The sequence below is a fragment of the Coptis chinensis genome, chromosome 5 (genome assembly GCF_015680905.1).
Source record: "Coptis chinensis isolate HL-2020 chromosome 5, ASM1568090v1, whole genome shotgun sequence".
Taxonomy (NCBI): domain Eukaryota; kingdom Viridiplantae; phylum Streptophyta; class Magnoliopsida; order Ranunculales; family Ranunculaceae; genus Coptis; species Coptis chinensis.
Window position 1 is genome coordinate 71,357,941 of NC_141460.1, and position 20,909 is coordinate 71,378,849.

General features: G+C 37.1%; 3 long non-coding RNA genes across 7 annotated transcripts; 1 reads left to right on the forward strand and 2 right to left on the reverse strand.

The window, feature by feature from the left end:
* Positions 1-7,017: 7,017 nt before the first annotated feature.
* Positions 7,018-7,318, reverse strand: LOC147498701 (uncharacterized). Its single transcript, XR_015194344.1, has 2 exons — positions 7,186-7,318; positions 7,018-7,070 (listed from the first exon to the last, which is right to left on the reverse strand). It is a non-coding gene; the product is annotated as an uncharacterized LOC147498701 (long non-coding RNA).
* A 3,210-nt stretch (positions 7,319-10,528) lies between these two features.
* Positions 10,529-12,744, reverse strand: LOC147498702 (uncharacterized). The gene is made up of 4 exons (XR_015195578.1): positions 12,602-12,744; positions 12,400-12,521; positions 11,144-11,501; positions 10,529-11,061 (listed from the first exon to the last, which is right to left on the reverse strand). It is a non-coding gene; the product is annotated as an uncharacterized LOC147498702 (long non-coding RNA).
* Positions 12,745-13,037: 293 nt separating this feature from the next.
* Positions 13,038-17,013, forward strand: LOC147498703 (uncharacterized). Of its 5 annotated transcripts, none has more exons than XR_015195574.1 (3): positions 13,038-13,248; positions 13,763-16,090; positions 16,554-17,013. It is a non-coding gene; the product is annotated as an uncharacterized LOC147498703 (long non-coding RNA). The 5 variants fall into 5 exon arrangements; XR_015195575.1 differs by having other exon boundaries at positions 13,065-13,924; positions 14,744-16,090; XR_015195577.1 differs by having other exon boundaries at positions 13,091-14,861; positions 15,498-16,090.
* The last annotated feature ends 3,896 nt before the right edge of the window (positions 17,014-20,909 follow it).

A 20,909-nucleotide genomic window follows, 5' to 3' on the forward strand; every position in this document is an offset into this window, starting at 1 on the left:
TGACTCTCTCATGGATAAAAAAAACTTGGGAACTTGTTGATTTGCCTCCTGGTTGCAAGACTATAGAAAACAAATGGGTTTTCAGAAGGAAGTTTAAAACCGATGGTTCAATGGACAAGTTTAAAGCAAGGTTTGTTATCAAGGGATTTAGGCAGAGAGAGAACTTTGATTTCTTTGACACATATTCACCTGTTACATGGATAACATCCATTAGAGTATTATTTTTTGTTATTGCTATTCATAATCTTCTTATTCATCAAATGGATGTTAAGACAGCCTTTCTAAATAGGGATTTAGATAGAAGATTTACATGAATCAGTCAACAGGTTACGTGGAACCAGGTAATAGTAAAAAGGTATGCAAATTACTTAAGTCACTTTATAGGTTGAAACAGGTACCTAAATAGTGGCATGAGAAGTTTGATAACTTTATCATTACCAGTGGGTTCAAGATAAATGAAAGTGACAAGTGCATTTATTATAAGTATTCTAATGAAATATGTGTTATTATATGCTTATATATTGATGATCTACTAATCTTTGGTTCTAATTTATATGTTGTGAAAGAGACCAAGAACCTGTTGTCTTCTAACTTTGATATGAAGGACTTAGGTGAGGGTGATGTAATGTTGGGAATCAAAATTACAAGATCATATGATGGCATATGGTTGGATCAGTCACACTACATTGAAAAAATGTTGAAGAAGTATAACTACTTCAACTGCATGGCTGTTAGTACTCTTTTTTATTCCTGTATTAAATTATTTGCAAATAATGGTGAACCTGTGAATCAGAAAGAATATGCTAGTATCATTGGTAGTTTGAGATATGCTACAGACTGTACTAGACTTGACATTGCCTATGCAATAGGTGTTCTTTGCAGGTATACTAGTAATCCTAGCACTAAGCATTGGCGAGCAATTGGCAGGTTAATGACATACCTAAAGAGAACCATTGATATGGGTATTCATTATCAAATATATCCTACTGTTCTTGAGGGGTATACAGATGTTTACTGGAACACTCTCTCAGAAGACTGTAAGGCCACCAGTGGCTATGTGTTTAGCATTGGTGGAGGTGCTATATCTTGGAAGTACAAGAAGCAGACCACTATAGCACAGTCTACCTTGGAGTCTAAACTGATTGCTTTGGCTAGTGCAAGTGAGGAGGCTAGTTGGTTACGAGATCTTCTCACTCATATTCCGATTTGGCATAAACTGGTACCAGCCACTTTGATACATTATGATAGCACTGCTGCTATTGGGTAAGTCCACAGTAAGTTTTATAATGGTAAATCACGATAGATTCATCGTAAACATAGTACTGTCAAGGATTTTATATCTAAAGGTGCAGTGACTATTAATTTTGTGAGATCTGATGATAATCTAGCAGATCCATTTACCAAAGCTTTGGCCAGAGAAAAATTGTGGACTACTGCCAGAAGCATGGGACTGAAGCCAATTGAAAGATGAACACTATGATGGTAACCCAACCTAGGGACTGGAGATCCCAAGAACTAGGTTCAAAAGGAAGAACAAGTCATAGAATGTTGGTTGTGAGACATGCATTGTTACTTATCTGTCCCGTAGTTAGATAGTAAAATGTATGAGATCCTAAAGCGATAATAAAGGTTGAGGTTTTCTGGGAAAAACTCTTCATGAAGTTCTATGGTCCTTATGGGCGGAGTGCATAGCTACAGGAGCACTCTTTATAGACTCACTTAGTGAAAGTGAAAGTACATGCCGCTTTCTATGAGAATGAGGGCTGATTCTCTAGATCATTCACGAACCAGGATGAGAGCACAGGACCTTTAAAGTGCAGGACATGAAAGGAGAACACTGGATGTGTTGCGCGTGAATCTAACTTATTATATACTCAAGATCTAAGTTTAAGACTTAGTCACTTATGGCTCTTATATTTTGAGTAATTTTCACTACGTAAAGGTTTAATTCTTGGATACCTTCATCTATGCATAACATGTTGAAACTTATATTGATCGCCCTTAAATATATTTTACATTTTGTTTTTATCAAAAATAAGTGGGGGATTATTATGTTATTTTTAAATAAAACAAGTGGTAATGTTTGGAGTGACTTTGTGGTGGTTTGATCCCTTGACCTCTTTGTGGGATAGTTGTTTAAGTAGAGAACTTTAGTCCCACATTAGAGAGGAAACACTAGTGAGTAGTGTTTATAAGTGAAAGTCTCATACTAAGGGCGTGCCCTTAGGGTACAAAGGCTTTTGGATTAAGAGGGAGGACTCACACAAAGCCACGCGCGCGCGAGTCGAGCCGGGTCGGGCTTGTGGCTTGTGGCTTGTGGCTTGTGGCTTGAGGCTCTTTGATCCCTTGTATCTTCTTTTTAGTAAACCATTTTCCTGATAGGTTTGGAAATAGAATTGGATATGGATTGGGAAACAGAAATGTATTGGACTAGTGAACTCCAATCTTTATCGGGAAACTGAAGCAATTCCCTACAATTTCAGATCTACTAAGTGTTCCACATTTTTTCCTCTATATATACTCCTCTACCAGCAGGCTGTATAATATCTGCAAAACCTTAATTTTCTATTCTAAACTACGTTTTTGGGCAATCAAAATATCAGTCTCATTGTTCATCCTTTTCTTCTTTGGTTTGTGTGCAGTAAACATAGAAGAGTAATAACTGATTGTTGTAACTTGGAGGTTGACGTGGTCTGTCTGCATAGAGAAGAACAGACGCGAAACAACTTTAAAGAGAGTCACTACAAGAAAAAAGGCTTTATATCACTGTTAAAAATAGTGACAAAAAGTATTTTGTCACTGTTTTTTTTTTTTTCCAAAACCGTGACGGAGTGGGAGTCATTTATTTTTTTCCCAAAACCGTCACAAATATTTGTTCCAGATAAGCCTATATCTACTATATAAAATAGTAACAAAAACTTAAAAACCGTCACAAAAAAATCAAATCATTTGTGACACTTTTAACAAAACAGTAATGTAATCATCCTATAACCGTCACATAAAGGAAACCTAGTCATGACGGTTTTCTTAAAACTGTGATAAATATACTTTTGTTTTTTCAAAAAAAAAATAATGAATACATGCGAAACAAAAACTACATCATATTCCACATTATTGAATTGGACCTGCACTGATAATCTTTTTTCTAAACAAACATAATTCATTAAGTTTCAAAATAGTATTCACAAACACTTATTCCGTTGAAACTTTACAAACAAAGATAGACTTGGATAACCGATAACCATATTTAACATAGCCGGTGAGCCAATTCCCTAAAATCCAGGTCGAGGCATCATCATTCCTCTTATCCTAGACATCATACCCGTACTATTTGCACCAGGTAGCATACAAACGCCATGATTTTTTGCAAGACCCATGAGTAGCCACGCCGGAATGTTGAATGTTTTTACTAGGAAACATTATTTGATTGTATGGTTGCATCTTTTGATTTTCATTATTCGATACCGACCGACCGTGTCGCAAAGACACCATATCTTTGAGCATCCCTTATATATGATAAACAACTAGTGGTAAGCATGAATGAACAAAATTAAGGGTGGCAAAGAAATTTGATAGTTATCTAACAAACCTGGAAGAGGTATATATTGAATGCAGCAGATGGTGGTGACAAACTATTTTCATGGACAATGGCAGTAGCAAATCCTTGTTGCAGATGGAGTTTGCACCAGATGTAGGATGTACTGGTGGAGTAGGACCCTGGTTTGAGATGGGCAATCCACTAATATGAGAACCTTTAAATGCAAGGTATGAACTTGATGTAGTTGGGTCACAAAGATCAAAAGACCTTCATTAAATCAAATAAAAGACTCAATATGGATATATATAGTCCAAAGAGACTTCAATCAACATACAAAACAATACCCCAACAAGATTTAGTAAATATTGATAAAAAAATAAATGAGTAGACAAATTCATGGAATAGTGCACAAATACAAGGACTTGCGTTAAAATTACTCAGATCAAGTTATTTGGGCAGGACTTGGGAAAGAGCAACAATATGAGAATTGTGAATTGGAACAAGTTTAGTCCCCTGTTTATCACTCTTCAGAAGAAACATAAGGAAACAAAACAAAACAAAAATTAGTAAATAGATAAATCAATAAATCAAAATTACAAACTAGCATAAGAACTAAAATAAGAAAATATTTAATGAAACCATAGATAACATATTCAGATGACGAATAAACATCCAACAACACATTAGGATGTCAAAACCATGTTGACTTGCCAAAAAAAAAGCGTACAACTTAGATTAGTGTCACGAACACCATGCATTGAGGAAAAATGAAAGATATCAACATGCAAGCAAATGGTAGCACCTAAAGGCATTTACAAGAGAATCCATATTTGTGTTCTACCAAGAAGTAACTCTCGTGCCAATTGGAAAACAGAAGCCACAATGCCTAATAACCAAAATTAAACTCCCAACTTAACAACAATTGCAAAAAGAGGAGTGGAAACGACACTGACACCAAAGATAATCATGTGGTGGTATGAAATATTTATAAACAAACCTGAGTCCAGTGAGGATGATGTTGTTCTTACACACTCAAAATGAGACTTTAGAGTATCGTCTTCCATAGGTCCTTGAAAATGTTGAAACAATTGTCTAGCACTGCCCTGATGAATGGCATGGTATCCAAAAAGATAAGATTAGTGAAAATGATAGGTGCCAATAAAAAAAAATGGAAACTATTGGTCCAAATCCAAAACACAATTCAAATTTTGCAACAATTTCAAACATTCATACCTTCGGAATGCCCAGAAAAGTGGACGGATAAGGTTGGGAAGACCCTGAATCTTCTGCACTATCAGCCCCATCACCAGCGTTCCTGTCCATTAAAATTTTGTGGCGTTCTTTGCGTACTTTATGGTTTCTATATATACATTGTGAGAGTCAGACAGGAAAATCAAATTAGCATTTCTTATTCTCCACGAAGAGATGAAATTAGAAGAATCTTGGAAAGTTTAATAACAATGACTTTGAACAAATATAAGAAAAGTGAGGTAGATATTAAGAAATATCTTGGAAAATTTGGGATAAGAAATATGAAATCCAAATCTAGTATACCTTGAATTGCAGAGTACTATTGATGGCATCATTGACAAGCTCCCAATTTGGACCCATATCATGTACAAGGACAACAAGTGACTGAGAAAAATAAATTTAGGACATCCTTTCACACATCACGACAAGCCAAAAAGGAAATTAATGAAAGAAACATAAACCTGGTCTTCAAACAAAGAACACGGACTTCCTAACCCTGACTGCCCAGCAGGCATGTGCCACAAATTTAAGAACCCAAGTTATAATATATAATTAACCAAAAAATATGCTAAAATTGATTAATTGGATGGCAATCCATTAATATCTGTGGTTGCACATTTTCACAGATCAGAGGATTTTTTTTTTATTAATATTCAAATACATAAGAAAAAAAATTATATTGGATTCGGAAGCATCAATTGGTTTATGATTACCTGTCAAGGTCCTAAATCGGTACAAGTGTACATGAGCTGAAAATAATGGCAACCAAAGGATTGAGATAAACACTACCATAAATGAAACACTAAGTATTAGTGAAATAGAGCTCTAGTGTAGAGTACAAGCTAAGCGTGCAACTGCAACCATCTTTAGAACTACTAAAGATTAACATTCAATAAATACAAATTATAAAATGTTAGATGTGCAAAGATAAGAATATGCTTCTTAATTTCCTATAATGCCATGACCAAAATCCTTTTGAGTTCTATGCAGATGTACATGGCCCTTACTCACACCTTGTGTTCTTGTAACGATGCAATATCAAGGCAAAAAACCATAACTACTATTAAACTGTTAGTTATGTGTTTCACCGACCAGAACAAGATAATAGAAGATACGAAGCCTTCTAGATCATGGCAACTCTGCACATCTACAAGTGACCCAATCTTTGAAGTAGTAAATGAGTTGTGCTCATTCCATATCACAATCTGAAGCTCCTGGCTCCCAATATGGTCAGAAATTGGCCAGTTACTATCGTTTTCCTCCTTATCTGAAACAAAATTCCACCATTTAAAACCCATCCAAATCTTCAACACATACATTTCAATTACTTAACTATATACCTATATAAATCATTTCTCCACATACACACCCAACATCTCCTATTTAATTCACGTGTTCTAAAATCAGCATTCAATTGGCATAAACAAGTCCTATATAACATTAAAATCTTGAATTTCCCAACAATAAAGCTTAATTAACTAAACTAAACAAGGAAAACAATCGAATAACGAATTCAATAAAATATCACTTACCTAGTACTCAAAATGAGTAATTTTAATAACCAAGCTCACAATAACACTAACTCCACTAGCAAAAACCTACAACATTGAATCAAAATTATCAAACTAACCTAGGCTAAAATTCAAGACATTATACCAGTCCACTATACAGGCAATCACCAGGCCATTACCGGGCATAACCACGAGACATACGGATGAGTACAGATCATGGAGAGTTGTGGATTTCGATTTTTTGCATGAACTAAGTTAAGTTAAAGTTATTTAGCATAAAAAACAACGGAAGGGATGGAAGTATCTAGGAGATTATGCATCCTAATCCTTGCTACTTTTGGATTCGAAGTCGTAGGCTACCTTACTAACATTGTAAGTTGACATTCATAATCTATTCTGGAAGATTCAGTCCTTCAAATCCTTTTGCAAGAAAGGAAATGAGAACAATATTGATTAGCTTTGTTTCTTCAGTCATAGTACAGTGTTGTTATATAAGTAATAATCCCAAAAAAAAAAGGTCAGTAACATACCGCATTTTGTGGGAAAGTTGGTAAATTCCCGTTCCAGCCATTGCAAGATTTACATTGACAAGGTTCCAATTTTTCTACAGCCCAGTACAATATAATTGATTTTAAATTTATATTCAAGTCAGTACTCTGTAGAAGACACGGGTCAAAAGAAGCCAAGGCACACTATAGAGGTGCCAAACCAACTTACTGGTGTAATAACTGTGCTGTAGCGCACACAGATAACTCCAGTGCATGTGACAACTGCGTACCACAAAAAAATTTGATATATCAGTAACACAAAACTGTGTAGAGGAGAAATTTCATAATGTATCCACGAAAGAAGGACGGAGAAAGTTCTCATTTAAAAACTGAATACCTATTTGTTGGGGATATGATAGTTTCTCTGGGGGCTTTGCAAAGTCAACAATATTAGCTATGCTAATACCCCATTTAAAAGTTGGACCCCAAAAGTGAACTGCAATTATAAAAGTTAATTTCACACAGAGGAAATTTAAGACTCTAAATTTTGAAGAGAAAAATTACGAAGAACAGCTTCTTCAAGTTCAATAATAAGAACTTTCTTACAAGAAAATGGCGACTTTGCATCTACTCAGTAAAGTTTGAGAAGTTTAATTAACCAAAACAAGAACAAATTAGCATAAAAAGAGTAACCTTGCCATTTTATCCACGGGTGTGGAGAAATCGGGGAGATAGATCGAGCAGAAAATGGGGAGCGAAAACCCTAGTGACAGACGATTTTCTAGAAGTTGAAATTGGGGAGAAATTAGGGAGTTTCAGTGAGACTGTTTTTGGAGTTTCCAACCAACCAAAATTTTCTATCTGAAATTGGAGTGAAGAGAAAGTCGTGGGTGTTCGAACCTTTTTTTCTTGTTTTTCATTTTGTGTAGAGGAGAGCATGTACAGTACGGACTGGAAATGTTTGAAGGAAGCATGAATTTGAACATGGGCTCACTAGGCTGTGTTCGTGACTTTGTGTATCTAAGCAGTTATTTTTTAGTGGAGTTGTGGTGCACTAGACCGAAAACTAAATGGGTCATATACTCATATGAGACTGTGATATAAAGTGGGGAGTATCTAACTGTTTTGGGAGAATAGTCACAAATAATCCGTAATACATAAACCTTTCCTAGAAAAAAGAATTTGTCACGGTTCTAAATCCGACAGTCACAAAAAATATTTCAAAACAGTCACAAAAGCCCCTTTTTGCCATTTTAAAACAGTCACAAAAACCTTTTTTTCTACTAGTGAGTGTACCGATCCATGTCTCAGCCTTCTTATATTCACTATTTGTTCTTGTTGTAGAAATTATATTCCAATACATATGCAGTTGATGCCTCCACCTAGAAATGCTCTTAGCATCCGCACTATGAGGTCATGGGAACAAGTTGTGGTGAGGCGGTGGTGGTGTTATTAAGTGGCGGCGTAGGTATTCTAAAATACCTTTAATTTTTTTGCCTAGATTATAGACTTTTAGTCATCAGCTGTGCTGCTCTAGTTAATGCACATTTTTTAAAGTCACATGGTGTGGTGATCAAGCACTAACGCCTTTTGATTATAATTAGTGAACTTTGTCATAATTGAAAGTTGAAACTACAAGTCCGTAAGTAAGTGATAAGAGCCCAAAACTGTAGTTTTAACCCTTTAATAGTTATACTTTTGGACCAATTATGTGAGTAATAATTAAGAGTTAACACTGATTACGTGTTTTTATGCATTTCAGGCTTCAAAGTCCATTATGTGCAGAATGTGCCACTTTAGTGAGATAAAGGAGAAAAGGTCGGTTACTAAGGAGTTCCTTGATTAAAGGCCAAGATTCAAGAAGATAAAGCCTTCCTAAAGCCCGGTCAAAAGCTGAAAAGTCGACACGGGTTGAAACAACACACAAGTCAGCAGAACTTCCGAAAGCCGTATCTTTGGACTCAGACCTCGGAATTGGGCCTACCTTATGTCAAAACGACCGGCTCGGAAAGAGCTTTCCAATGGTCTAAGCCTTGACCCAATCAGAAGAGCAGAAGTGGACGAAAAGTCTGTGGAAGCCAACTGCAGTTGAAGAGGCCTTTTTGGACTGAAAGAATTGGGTTTTGGGCCTGATTCTCTGGCCCAAAACATGGCTCCAAGCCCATGCACGATTTTTGGATCTGAAAGTATAAAAACAAAAGTTTAGCTCTTTGTTAATGGTAGCTAGTTAGACCTAAAATATTATAGATAATTCTAGATCTGTTTTCATTAATTAAATTAAGCTTTAGTTCCATTTGCAATTCTTGTTTTAGATTAAGTTTTTGAATCATTGTTCTTTGATTGATTATTGATTAGATAAATAAAATAGTTGTTTTCCATTGTTATTTAAGTTAAATTTTAATATGATATTTCAATTTATAGATCTTGATGATTTTAAAACCTCCATCTTGTTGATTATCATTCCGTAGTTTAAATAGATTGAACCATTGTTAGTTAATTTAGTTAAAATTAAATTTTAATATGATGTGTAGTTATAATGAAATGGGAAATGATGGTTTGATGATATATCCAGGCTAAAACCTCCATTAGAGGGGTTCCGATGAAAGCCTTGATGAAAACTTAGTGGTATAGTGTAGAAACATTGTTTTTGATCTTATTCCAATATTGAAAGGTCGAAATATCCGTGATTCCGAGATATATCGTGAGAATATCGAATATATCGGGGAGATATCACATTTTAGAAACTTAGTACTAGGTAGAAATGCCATGAACATCTAGGGATTAGAACTATCGAATTTTGGGCCTGCCGTAAGAGAAATGTAATGAATAGAGATACAAGAATCTATGTTAGGCTATTAAGTTGGATTCGATTCGGTGGATTCAATTCCCTCTAATCCTTTATCTAGATTCAAGCATAATCATATTTCCATAGCATTCGTAGTTAAAATCAAGTAATCAAATTCAGTAAGTATCGTAGCAAATCACCTTCGTAAAGCTCTCATTGACTTAAGACCGACTAATTAGATTAGAAAACATTCCATGCTAGAGCACTAGGAGTGGAACGAACTTCTTACTCCACTATATCTCGATAGAATTGAGAGTAGGAAACTTTGATAATTATGAGCATCATAAGATTAGTTTAGTTTACTTACGTTTTGATTTCATCGTTCATTTCGTAGGTAGACTAACAATTTTATCTTTTATCAGTAAGCAAATTACTTGTAAAAAAACATTCAGTAGAAGAAGTAATTTCCCATATATATATACTAGTGAATGCCCGTGCCAATCGGCACTCTAGACACATTGCTTGTGAACGACACCCCAAGAGACCATCTCTATGGTAGTACTAGATCGATGATATAACCATTTCCAGCAGTTTTATATTTCATAATCATTTCATGTGCATACTTAAGTGAGCTTAGGCAATTCTATGCATTTCATTTCTCACAAACCAACTCATTACACATACCCCTTACATATTCATTAATTCAACACATATCAAAATGAGAATGAGGAAAATAAGGAGAGGGAGTCTTCAAAAAAAAATAAATAAAAAAATCTAGCAGAGTCTCCTCTGTATTTTCAACATTTCAAAAACCTAAATCCTATTATAACCTGAAAATCAAAACAATACAATCTCCATAGATCAACCATACAAAGATATATAACTTCATATTTATACATAACACAAATTACTTCTAAAACTATAAAATAACTCATTAAAAATTAAATAAGACTCCGCATAAATTTTCACCTGGGACTAATTCTACTAATTTCATTGCACTCCGATGAAACCTGACAACAAATTAAAGCCATAGGTCTTAGAGTGGTCTTCATGTTGCACAAACTCCAGCTTTATTTCATGTTCCGACATACTCAATGCATTCATACCCGAATTTGGGGAGCATATAGGGAATGACTTTGTTGGACTACTGAATAGATCTGCAGAGGATGACCAGAGTTCTGCATCACCAAGACTTTCACCTCCAAATATAGGTCCATCATTTATGCAGAATCATCACTTAAAAATTATATAACAAACAATTTGCTTGATAAGCCCAGAAGATCCAATCTAATGTCAATAGGTCTTGAGAATTGGTAATTAAATCACGTGTCAAGAAACCAAGATATATGTCGTATTACCTAAACATGTTGTCAAGATCATCAAAGATTCCAATGTTTTCCCAACTATATTCAAGAAATCCACCGTTCTCTTTCTCGTCACACTCATTTCCAAACGACCCAAGCCTGTTATCTAATTGAGCAGCATCCTCTGTCGATAAAAAACGGATATTTGAAGATGAAGTAATCTTGAGTAGTATCAGCACAATAATAAGGTATGAACAAACTATTACCTCTTCCCAAATCAAATTAGGGCATTTCAGTTCCAATAACTTGCATATTGGTATAATTTTTGGAATTTCTTCCATACTCCCCATCACATTAACCTGGCCAAGAGTCAATTTCCAATCCTAGAGCTGGAAGTGCTTTATTTGTATCGCATTGAGCGCTGCTTTCCACTTTAAGTCCAGAGATGTAACTTTTAGGTCCTTTTCGGTCTGCAAGCTCAACAGACCTTTGTCCCGGAATAAATTGCTTCTTACTGTAATCGCCAGATGTAACCCATGGTTTCCCTTCATTTCCCTTGGGATAAGGCACAATGTGGTCATCAACTTCACTGGCCTCACACCCTCACCCCATGATGTCCCCAAGCTAAAATCAAGAAAAACAAAACACGTAACATAAAACATAAAACAAAAAACAAATGTAACTTATATTTTACACAATATAATACGTTACAAATCATAACATCTTGCAAATAAAACATGAGAACTAAACAATCGTATATGTTGTCTATGGTTCTTTGCTTGTGTTTACTCAATTTATAATGTGGCCTTCCACATAAATGTTTGAATACGAAGTGTTGGATAGGTCACTATATTCTCCACCAATTTTTTTCTCCTTAATTTAGTTTTCAATATAAAATTGGTAGACTGGTTTCCAACCTCATCAATCCAAGAGCATTCTTGCGAACAACTGATTGGCAATTTCTGCAATCTCACTCTAACCATTTCATCACACCATCCACCAATCTCAATTATTTATAACTTATTTATACAATAACACATTTCTCTACACTCCCATTCAGTGGGCAACTGATTCTCACAGTTCACTAATCACTTATCACTACCAATCTCACTCTAACTCAGAAGACGAACCAACTAATTTAATACTATGTGTAATGATTCTGCAAACACCCTCTAAAAAAAGGCCACAACAATAGTAATAATAATCAAACACATAAGAAAAAATCCCACATAACGAATAAAGGCAACAAAGCAGTCAGTATATGCGTTCAATAAAGGGATTCCTTTTCAACGAAAATCCTCTACCCCCACACAGCTCACTCGACCAACTAAGCCAATATATACCACTGCTAGTGAAACAAACACGTTCAAGAGAATCGGTCGTTTCTAGTCTTAACTAAATATTTTTGTTACCAAGTTTCATCAAAAATTTGCTAATGGCATTAATAATAGGAAGTGGATTATCCAGATGAACACTTCGTTGTAAATAGAATGTAAAAAGATTTAAAAGAAAGGAAACCAACCAGCAATGCCCGTAAACTTTAGCAACAAAAGTAAGACCACCAGTGGATCGAAGTAAGAAATTGCCTTCACTTGCTTCTGAACAGTCTATTTAAATAAAATTACTTCCTATTAAATAAAATCTCTGCACACACGATAAATTCATATTAGATATTGAAATTATAACAAATTGGCAAGAGTTTGAGTTGTTGAGTTTTTTCTTACTGCTCTAGATTTGTAGATGTTGAATTTGTCGAGAGATGATGAGATTTCACTATAAAAAATGGGTTTTTGCCTAACCGTGACCTTCACTCCTCTTTAGCTCTCTAGCGTGTATACTATATGAGGATTTACTTCACTCAACAGTTTGGCCTTCACAACTTTAAAGCGAAAACTTTGAGGGTTTGTAGTGTTGGGTTTACTTTCGTTTGTGTGCTTCGTGAGCGAATTTTAATAAGACTAAACCAAAAAAAAAATCTAAACTCATGTTTCTCTAGGCTCGAACCCGCGACTTGGTGTAAGAAAAGCCAGTAAAAACCAAGTGGGGATCCGTTCCCGTCAGTGTCCTGTTTGAAAATTTTAATTGGAACTCTTATCTCGACCGTTAGATCATGCTCAAATAGATCTGGACCGTCCTTTATTATAATTTTGTCTTATCGGCCAGAGATCATCGTTGATTGTGGATTAGGAGCCGAAGCTTAATTTAAATCCTTGGGTTTCAAGTTTGGACAACCTTAACTGTTCAAAATCTTTAGTAGCGGATCATAAGAAGGGGCAGGTGAAAAGGTTGAGCTTTGTCAAAAATTGTTAGAAATCCTTTGTAGTCATTGTGTTGCTGGCAGCAATACTCCTGTCCTGATCATTCTATTCAGGTTTGGTTTTGGTTAAATCCAATTTGAGCCCCGACGTTGATTGTACTTGGAATGTGTTTGTTTTGACTGGTGCAACGTTCTGTATTCTACATGTAGTACAGTACTACATCTTCTGCTCTGATTATTATTCAATTATTAAAAAAGTTGAGGACATTCGAGACTTCCTAATTTTTGTACACTTGAGTTAGTTACAGATGAAGTAGGGATATATGAGAACCAGGTTCATGGCTATAGTTTCTACAGATACCACTTGCCTGGTTCTCTATTGATGTCCATTCTGCCTTTGAGGAAATCTATTTTTAACCAGTTTCAAATATACTGCAATGTTCGTTAAAGATGTGGAAAGCAACATCGTTTCTACTGCCCTCTTTCTATAATTTTTACTGCACAAAGCAATATCGTCATGTTTCATTTATCTTAAATAATGATTTTTGGGCAGTGATTTAGGCAATGTAAATATAATATTTTGTTTATTTGTTTTAAACTTTTTTTCTTTGCACTTCTTTGCTTCAAGTTCTAGATCATGGAGTCACCCAGAAAAATTGATGGTTTGGAGTTTGGAGGAAGGATGATAATTCATGGAGAAGGGAATCACAAAGCTGATGGGCATCCTGAGCCACGATTCAATCTTTGTAGGTTGTGTTAATTGTGGTTGTCGTCTTTGAATTTTCTGTTGGTAAGTCATACTCTCCCTACAAACAGAAACTTACAATGGTTATAACCTCATGACTTTGACAAACAAAAACTTACAATAGGTATGATTTATTCACTCATCCTTTTTTATGTTCATTGATGTTCAATATTGAAATAGTCTTTACTCTTGCAAGGTTCATATGCTTCTCATGTATTGAACCAGTCCATATTCTGCAACTTCCTATTTTAAAGTAGAGTAGCCAATTATAGCATGAATCCTTTTGTACCAGGTGTTCTATCATATCCAGGTGTAGATAACCTTTGTTAGTCTACTTTTTTGCTTTGGTGTTTGATCAAGGACAAAATTTGACTGTTGGGATATTGAATTTTCATTTTTTTTTATAGTTTTCATTTTCTTGATTGCATTATGGATATCATTAGCTGAGACTGTTGTTGGTGAGGATGTTAAGAAGCGCACGTCTATTGCCATTCCTTGACAATTGGATTTTTCCAGCAAACTGTGTCTTGATAGGAAGTAATTTTAATTCTTCATTGTTGTTTCTGAGTTTGATCATTGGTTGCGTAGGTTCTCTAAAAATAATTTGTATGCTGAATTTTTTTAAAAACTACGTACAGTTCTATTTTCAATTTATTAATTGTTATTTATATTTTATTAATATTAATTGTTTGTATGGAACTAATTCTCTCACAATGTTGCAATTGCTTTCTCCCTTGCATTGACTAATCATAGAGTATGCTATTACCTACAAGGGTAGCCATTCTCCTCTGGCAACTAGCATGTTTATGCTTTAGATCTCTTGGCTTCGATGGTAAAATGTTATATAATTGAACCATTTATCAGTGCCTGAAGGCCCTAGCCGAGGAGGGCATCTTAGGTTACAAAAGGTTTTGGATTTGCAGCTCGCAAGAGTCGTGATTGCGACAACACACCAAAATAAAAGGGTATGAAAGAAAGTGCAGTAAGTTTTGCTCTTTTTATTTTTTTGCCCCTTTTTCTAGAGAGAAAAAAAATATTTTGTTTTAGGTATAAGGTGTTGCACAAACGTAAGGTACGAGATTTGAAGACTGCACATGCCACCAAACATCCAACTATCTAATGCACATGGACAACATATATCAATCAACTTCCCATGATCAAGCTAGTATGCACATCCTCATTGTGCATGACTCATGTTGATATTAATACGCCTTTAAATATGTTGATATTGTGCTAGGGTTTGTTCAGATGGGATGCAAATTGAAGTCCTTTTTAATATTTGTGATTTAGGGTGATGTTTATTCATGTTGTTTCAAGTACATGAAGTGACAATTTGATTTTATTTTCGTAAGTCTGGTTCTCGACTATATTCTTTTTGGAAGAAGTGGTTTCAGTCAAATTTTTGTGGTTTTCTTATCTTCCAACTGTTAAAGTGAGCTTTGTCTTTCTTTCAGTCCTGCGTGGTGGTTTTTTTTTTTTTTTGGTACTTTCTTCATCTGAACTTCAGAAAAGCTTTGAGTTTATTTACACAATAATTAGATGTGTATTATCAATGTCTTGAATCTTGATTCGCAAGTTGCTTTAGTCTCACCTTAATCTGAATTTTTTAATGACCTAGGATTTGCCTGAAGGAACTTTATTTCAGTTCTTGCAACTTCTACTTCTAGCGAGTTGCTTCTCAGACCATTGCTCCAAAAGAAACTGCCACTGAAGCAAGTTCTCTTCCTGACAATTCTCAGTCTGGTATGATGCATTTTAACAATGATGATGGAGTTGCTGGTCAAAGATACAATCTGATTTGGCATAAAAGTAATGGAAGGTGGTCCAGACAATAATTCATAGAACTGTAATAGAAACATGACCAAATTGAACAATAAAGTCAAATTTGAAGATGCTAGCTTATCAGTGGGAAAGCATTTTGAGGAGGATACATCTTCTAGGAAAAACGGATTACCAAATGTTGACAACTACTATGATGGCGCAAGGGAACACTGGTGAGTCACCTGCCTGTGATCACAAATTTGCAGGGTTAAGCCATGTGGATTCAAAAGAACCTGGAGAACATTCTCAACAGAATGCCTTTGCTATCGTGGATATATTCTTATCAGTTACTCCTGTAGAACTAGATAAAGATTATGGTTGTCTCTGAACCTTCAATGGGCTTTCATCTCCTGTCTCAAGGAAAAACGGGGTTCAAACTTTGGCAAAGAGGTATGTTATTAAAAGCCTAGCTAGAGATTTGATTATATTGATTGGGGCGATAGCTATGAAGATGAGGGACGTAAGGTTCTTCTGTAAATAGGAACGAGACATCAGTTAGAAGCAGATGCCTTGGCCGAATTCCTCCTACCCAAACCCAGAAACCAAGGCTTTCCAGCCGCATTAAAGCCAGGTGGAAATCTAATAGTCCTAGAGAGAGGGAGGGTAGCTTGAACCTCCACCATAAAATAACTCACCATAGATTGTTAAGCAGCCTAATTAATAATTCATAACTCACCCTAATTACATCATTTTTCATTTAGTTAAGCACCATGTGAAATAACTTATCATTTTTTATGTTAGCTTCAAGTTGTGTTCTAATTTTCTTTTATGAATTTTCATTTCATAAGATGTGTGATACGGGCTTCTTAGAATATTTAAATTAGTGCAGCAGAACTAATAATTTTATTCACAGGAACTCCTATGTACACATGCCTCTATGCAACGAACATAAGTGGTGGTGGTTTGAAAGCTTTCTCGGAAGTAGTGCATGGTTTCGAGCAGTTTGAGTAGCAACAATACAATTTTTTTGTACACTTTTTTCATCAACCACTTTCCATCATAACACAGATGCAAGAAGTTCACAGGGGTGCATAAGAAAGTTTGTCTAAATTCCGGTACGCATAAAGATCTAAACCGACACCATTTTTATTAGAGACCAGACTTTTAACAAAACTACTAAGGAGGACGATGCCTCATCAACGAGGAGACTAATATTATGCAATATGAATTTAGGTTTATTACGATACGGAAGGATGTCCGGTGTGCCTAAACTCAGGTTACTACACTTAATATTTTGTGGTCTTTTTTCATTTTCATATTGCTATTGAATGTTGGTTCTCAATTGATTAATAAACCTCGCATTTCTTTCTTGAGTATGAACTCTCAATTTATCAATATTCGTTTTTTGATGCATAATAAGTAGAAGAAGTTCACATATGCAATTCATAGATTTCAAGTTTGAGTCCATAAAGTTTTTGTCTGTAAACTTTAAGCAGAAACATATTGTTTCCATTGCAGTATTTACATTTATTTATCTAAACAACAAATGATACTCATAACTGGAAGTTTAAACTTAACCATTAATGGATAGTATATGATTGTATTGTTAGCTGACCTATTGTTAAGATTTATATTGTTGTGGATGTATTGTTAAGACGTGCATCGCACGTGCATTATGCTAGTCTTATTAGATAGATATGAGATACAATTTTTTCTTTATAACTTCCTTCTAGTCTTCTATACTTTAAGGGGAGGGAAGTCAATGAAGCAACCACATTTTTGATGATTTTGCATTCCATGTATACTTTCTGTGCTAAGAACTTTGAGCACAACAAACCAAAAAAACATATTGAACAACCATTAAATCTAGATAAATGCAATGATATTGCAATACTGACCAGGATCACCACTTTCTTTGGCTACAACAGTTTAAATCTACACTTTAAGATCAATCTCCAATCAGACTAAGAAAAATAAAAGAGCTCCCTATTCTCTCTTTCTTCTTTCTATTTGGTATAATTATTCGGTGAACATATATTTTCGATTTGCGTATGTTACCTTTTATTGTGATTGATTTGCATATGTTCTGCCTCCTTGTTCCATTTAATTCTACATTTTTGTTCTCCTGTTTGTAGTTCGTGTTTGGATTTACCCAAGCCCAACACTTTTTAACACCTGAAGACATACACACAATGATCCAATATCCCAGTGATAATGAATGGGCTTGATAAACAATTGTAGTCCATGGGTTGGATTGGACTGCCGAAACAGATAATGTTAGATTATTGAACTTTGGACATTCTGCGGTTCTGCCACCAGCCCACCACGACCCGGCCCAATGATCCAACAGTAGCCTGGCTGCCTTCCCAACATAACTACACAAGGTCATGCGATCAATTGTGGTGGTGGAAGAAGAAGAGGAGGAAGAGAAGGGAGGTATTCTAATAAATATGTCTCTATTTTTTACATGTCCATAGCCCACTAATGCCTTGTGGTGCGATTGATAAAACAAAACTAGCTATAGGAAAATAACACACCATGGATATTTTACTTTTTTTTTTGATAGTTCATGGATATTTTACTTAAAAAGCCCAAACAAAGTAGACAATCTAAATTCAACAGTCTGCGACCATGACCCCACTGATCTAATGGTAGTACAGTTGGCTTCCAACAAAGAGGTCAGGGGATCAAGTCTTGGTATGGGGATTGTAGGGGAGTGATATTCTCTATCCAGCACGCGCACAACATGGTGGAAATGACACATCGACCTGTGGATCCAGGTCGCACCCATGAGCTAACAGAACGATACTAACAGGTCGCAGTATCACGCGAACTACGCTAGGAAAGTGACTCAGATACCCCTTCCAGAAGCAATCATGACTAAAGGTATACTTGCACATATCTTGGCCGTCAACCACTGGTCACGGCCGCAAGCTACTTATACAGACTGACACTCCACATCATTACAGCAGACCTATGAGGACAGTTCTCACATGTTACCCTGATCTCCACCCCTCGTTTGGGATATCCTTTACACGTGGTGGGCAAGGATACACTCTCAAGATCTATAAATACCTCTCCAATGAACTACACCAGACCTAATTCTACTCTTCCCACAAAACCCGAGTAAGATCGTGGCGGTTAAGCTCTCAAAGGCGAACTTCGGTCCATCCAAAAACCTATTCCAGTCCCCCACCGACTGTTTGTAAGGGAAAGCTAAATCACACCTTTACATTGGTGCCATCTGTGGTCTCGATTACTTGAGAAACCAAACCACTTCCAAACAAATCAGTAACCAAACCTCTCAAGCCCACGAAGCATGGCAAGCTTCGAAGCTCAACTCCACATGCTAGCATGACAATTAGGCCGCGATGGCGAGCAAATAGCTCACCAGTAGATTAACGAAAGCACAAGTGGATACCGCGAGAACCCACTAGGTGCCACCGCCGAGGACGGCGTCATCAACGCGTCGACCAACGATCAACTTAGCCAAAGGCTCGACAAAAATGCGGGTAAAGAAAGACTCCACCACGATAGTGCAAAGATGCCGAAAACCTACCGCAAGCATCTCCATTTGTCGCCGAGCTACTCCGCAAGATTTCTCTTCCAGATTTCGTCCAACCACGGTTCCCGATATGTACGATGGCCGTACATGCCCAAAGCCAAAGATAAAGCTCGGTATGTTCAAAGTCTAGCACTCTACAGTGCACCAGAGTTCGACCACCTTCATTGCAGACTATTTCCCGCTAGTCTAAAAAATGGCCCACTCGACTGGTTCTTCTCCCTCGAGGCCGACTTCGATAAAGAACTTCAGCGGCTCACCGACGTTTTCAAGCCAATCGTCCATAACAGACGTAAGAAGAGCGATCTCAATTAACTCTTTCAGCTTACACTCGGCAAGGAGGAAACCTTCCGCTCCTTCTTAAGTCGGTTCAAAACCGAACTGCTAGACATGGAGAGTGGCCTCAAAGAGTCATTCGCCGCGGTGGCTTTCACAAACGCTTTGCACGACTCCGCGCAACATCTTCGCTCACCAAGTCGCCCCCCGAAGAACAAATCCGAACGCGTTGGCGCTATACGCTCGAGTCGATAGGTACATCAAGTTACAAGAAGATTTGAAAAATCAGAACCAAGATGAAGAGGAAGTAGAAGAAGGAGAAGTTTACGAGGTATCATCATCCTCTAAAAAACGACCCCGACAACAAGGGCAGCCCTCCAAACTCAAAGCGAGCAATGACCGAGAATTCGCCGTACTCACTAGATCTCCTAGTTACATACTAGAAGATCAAACGAGTAAATACCTACTACCGACGAGATCGGACAATCGGCAGATCGCCTCGACCCGACCCCTTATCGCCTTCCACCGAGCTAGGTGCCATGAGACCGACGTATGCTGGGGGCTCAAGCATTACTTGCAGGATCTCATAGAAGCCGGACACATCAAGCAATACACCAACATACCCGACGGCGACTGCGCCCACAAGCTCATGGCCCAGATGCAGAGTAAGCGATCCCCCTCGACGTAGCGATCAGAGGACCTAAGGTTGCTCTCACAGCAGAGGACGTTCCCGGGACCGCTCTCGTCAAGATCGTCGCCAACCGTCAACAGGTCGCGAGTACGACAGAACCATTCACATGATCACACTTCAAGATGATTCTGTCTTAACATCTCGAGAAAAGAGAAGGCGCGTTGGCGCCCTTCATGAAGTTTACAACTTTTCTTCACAGCCGCGCACCGCACGCACGCAGCTCGGGACCGCAGTCGGGGAGATATCACCTTCTCAGAGGCCGACCTCAACAAGGTTTGCCTCCCGCACAATGACGCACTCGTGGTCCACGTCAAAATCAGTGACTGGACCGCCAAGCGAGTTTTGATAGATCCTGGCAGCTCCTGCGATATTTTGTTCTACCATACGATCAAAGAGATGAACCTGCCAAAATCGGTCTTCATAGACCCAATCGCACCCCTCTTTGGATTCAATGGCTCCAGGGCCGACCCAATAGGGGACATCATACTCCCAGTCTCAGTGGGTGCCCGAGAAGACAAGGTCAGCTTCAATATGCGTTTCAGCGTCCTCGATACCAAGTCGTCCTACAACGCTATTCTAGGACGACGATGGATCCATCAACTGCAGGCAGTGCCGTCCACTTTGCATCAAGTGATCCGTTTTCCTGGCCCGAGGGGAATGCTGGAGCTACGGAGCAACCAACTCGATGCGTATCATTGTAACCAGATCATCGCAGCGAACAGGACCACAGAATCTCCCAT